Genomic DNA, 3,967 nt, shown 5'->3' with positions numbered 1-3,967 from the left:
ATATATAGACATTTAAATTACTTACATTGGAATAAAAACGTCATTGTGTGTGTGGTATTCTTTATCTCATTGAAAGCTTGACACATCTTGCCTAATGATGTCGTTAGATAAGAGAATGGGCTCTCTAGGAATTCAATGTTCAAATCTCTCTTTTTTGTTTTCCAATATCGTAGTGATCTGTTATATGTCATATAAGCTGAGAGTGGATACACTAGATGCTCATGGTTTTCATGCTAAGTATCCACATTTCCCTAAAGTAGTGACTCAAGAAGAAAGATAAAAGACAGTAGCTTCAGTAAGCAAAAAGTCATGGCATATAAAGTAGGCTGTAGTTAGCTAGTAAGGTGGGGCACAGAATACTTTTAAAAAACCATAAAATTCTCAATGATTATAGCTCTTCATGTCAAAATATTCAAGGCTGAAATTACTGAAACCCACAAGAGCAGGTGTTCTGAATGGTAATCTAAGGTGTAATTAGAGTTTCTAAAGAACACTGTGAGGTGAAGTTAATTGAAACAGACTATATGGTTAATCACGGAATGATTTATTAAAAAAATAAAAATAGACTGATAAGCTATAAAAAGCCCCTATTTCCCAAATCTCTATTTTGACTAAACATAGAACTGAAATATGTTGCTACTTTGATTAAAAAAATGTAAACAATTTAGTTATGTCTTTAAAATAGTATATAATTATCTCACTTTTTATGATATGACACCTCATTATTTACATAATATGTAGGTTGTTTCCAAGGTTCAGAAAACCATGGTGAGAAAACAGATTATAGGGATAAGTGGTAGGACAGTGTTTTAAATTCCACTTGGATTAAGGGACTAAAAATGTAGGATGAAATAAAGATGTAGCCCTCTTCTCTTGATATTTGTAACCACTTGGGATATTTCATATTTAAACCAATGTAATCTCCATGTGTCTATCAATAACTTCTTAGTCATTGCTTTGATTTTTTTTTTCAATTCCCCCAAAACTGAGCCAGAGCTCTATAATTAATATGAAAAGAATTTTAATGGATGATGGTGGGTGCTGGTGTGACAAGTTAGAACAAGAGTCCTTCGGAGGTATGAGTTAATTTGCATACTGGTATGTGGGGACAAGGATCACATATATTGACAAGGAGGGAATCAAACCAGAGGAGTTGGAAAGACTATTAGAGGTATCACACAGTCACCTTTATAATGCAGGTGACAAACTTGAGGTCCAATGAGATTGAGAGATTTCCCAAGTTTCCAGTAAAGATCACTAGGTTCATAGAAAAAGTAACATGATCGGTGCTCAGTTGCTTGACATCATCAATGAGAAAGGTACAGACAAAATACTGTGAGATTCAAGAGAAAGGAGATATTGAGTTCAGTAGTAGGAATAAAAAAGACATCATAAAGATAGTGATAATTCCCATAGCTTTAAAAAATGGGAATTTAGAATTCTCAATGTTTGAGATGAAAGTCAAGAGGAATGACAAAGGGAAATTATTCTACTGTGAGCAATGATCTTGTGACCAAAAAAAAAAAAAAAAACAAAACTGGATACCTTAGAGCAAGCTTGGAGAAGGCAATGGCACCCCACTCCAGTACTCTTGCCTGGAAAATCCCAGGGACAGAGGAGCCTGGTAGGCTGCAGTCCATGGGGTCGCTAAGAGTCGGACACAACTGAGCGACTTCACTTTCACTTTTCACTTTCATGCATTGGAGAAGAAAATGGCAACCCACTCCAGTGTTCTTGCCTGGAGAATCCCAGGGATGGGGGGAGCCTGGTGGGCTGCCGTCTATGGGGTCGCACAGGGTTGGACATGACTGAAGCGACTTAGCAGCAGCAGCAGCAGCAGAGCAAGGGTTTGATATTTGGGGGCAGCCCTATTGATATTTGGGGGCAGATAATTCCTTATTGTATTGTATTGTGTTGTATCCTATAGTATTGGGGACTACCCTGTGCACTATAGAAAATTTAGCAACATCCCTGTGCCCTACCCTTTATATTGCCAATAGTACTCCCACCCCTATACTCCTGAATTGTGACAACCGAACTATTTCCAGAGTTTGTCAGGTGCCCTGGGGATGGTGGTGGAAATTGCTCCCCTAAGTTCCACTGCATTAAAGCAACAGAGGGCCTTAGAGAAGGGTCTTTGTCATTGTATATACATTAGTCAATCCTAAATGTTTGTTAAAAATAAAAAAGAAAGGAAAAGTTGAGAAGAAAGAGGGAAAAAGATGAAAGGATAGAATATATTTCCCCCAAAAACTGTAACTAAGTCAAAAACCATTAAAATAAATAAAAATTTTTTTTAATTTTATGGAAAAATTGTGATGAACCTCATCTTATACTGAAATATCCAAAAATATTTTCACAGATAGAAAAATATACCAGTTAACTCTAATTTTTTTTTTTACTTTGGGATATAAAATTCAATGTAAGGAAGGAGTTTATTTCTTCTGACAAAGGAGGAAGAGAGGATGAGATAGTTGGGGTATTAGGGGGATGGAGTATGAGGATTCAGTCGTTGGAAGGTGGTAGAGAGTTGGGTGATCCGTTCTTGGCAGGAAACCTCTTTGTGACTCATGGTTACTCTGTACTAAAACCACATTTAAAAATAAAATAATAGCACAGAAACACATTTTCAGACCAAAACAAAAGTTAAAATTGAGAATGTTTGGGGACATAAAGAACTAGTACAATGAGCACAAAAGACTGAAGAGTAAAATCTGCCTCTTTCTCCCACTCACAAACGATATGCATAGTGTTCACCAAAATACAGTGCATAAGTCAAATCTGTTCCCTTTGATAGACTCAAACCAGAAATTTATCAAGTAAATTGGTAAGAATATATTCTCCTGAAGAATAATGTCAAGGTGTCACTGTTTAGAGTGTAATTTTTGGAGGGTTAGCAAAAATCACAGATATCTTCAAGAGTGATTCAAGTATGTATATGTCAGGCTAATGGGTAAGAAAGCTGTGTAAGTAGAATGGAGACATGATTTAATAAATATTAGGGTCAAGTAGATGGGACATAATGGGAAAACAACTTGGAACATATCATATAGAAAAAATTGCTCTAGATATCAGAGCAGGATGAAATTGAGTGTGACCAGGAGACTTGTGAAGGTCACCATGTGTGAGTAAGAGTCCAGAAGAAGTGGTTGGGGGAGAAGCACATTCTAGACTGAAGGAGGGCTGGAGGTTAAGCAGAGAGGGTAGGTTTGTGAAATTGAATAGAACTGAGGTTTCCGAATATAGTTTAGAGGTGAGGCGACATGGATACAGGGTCCTAAGTCAGATCATAAAGCAGTTTGCATATGTTGTTGTTGTTCAGTTGCTAAGTCATGTCTGACTCTTTGCAACCCCACAGACAGCAGCATGCCAGACTTCCCTGTCCTTCACTATCTCATGGAGTTTGCTCAAATTCATGTCCATTGAGTCAGTGATTCTATCCAACCATCTCACCCTCTGCATATGTTATGAATTAGTTAGGTTTTGCTGTATAACAATCCACCCCTAAGTTTAGTATCTCAAGTAGCAAGACTCTGTTACTTCGCATGGCTCTGTAGGTTGGCTGGTTAGGGCAGAGTCAGCTGATTCCTGCAGCACATGAGCAGCGTGGCTGGGTGGGGTGCTAGAATGGCTTTCATAAAGGACTGGTAGTTGGTCGGCTGGGTGTTCCAGAGCAGGGTCGGCAAAATTCTTCTACAAGGGATCGGGTGATAAAAAGGTCAGACTTTGCAGGTCAAAATTAAACATTGATGATATTACATATGTACATATATAACAAGAGATGAAGCTATCTCCATAGATTTTTTTATGGACAGAATTAAAAATAAAATAAAAATTGAGTAACTTCTTTTGCGATACGGTCTTCTAATAAGGAGAAGTGAACTTTTTGTGGGGAAGGGGTAATATCATAATTAGGTTCAAAGGCAGGGCTCCTTATCATCAAGTCAGTTGTTAATGTTTTTCCATA

The sequence above is a fragment of the Cervus elaphus genome, chromosome 3 (assembly GCF_910594005.1).
Source record: "Cervus elaphus chromosome 3, mCerEla1.1, whole genome shotgun sequence".
Taxonomy (NCBI): domain Eukaryota; kingdom Metazoa; phylum Chordata; class Mammalia; order Artiodactyla; family Cervidae; genus Cervus; species Cervus elaphus.
This window is presented reverse-complemented; position numbering follows the sequence as displayed.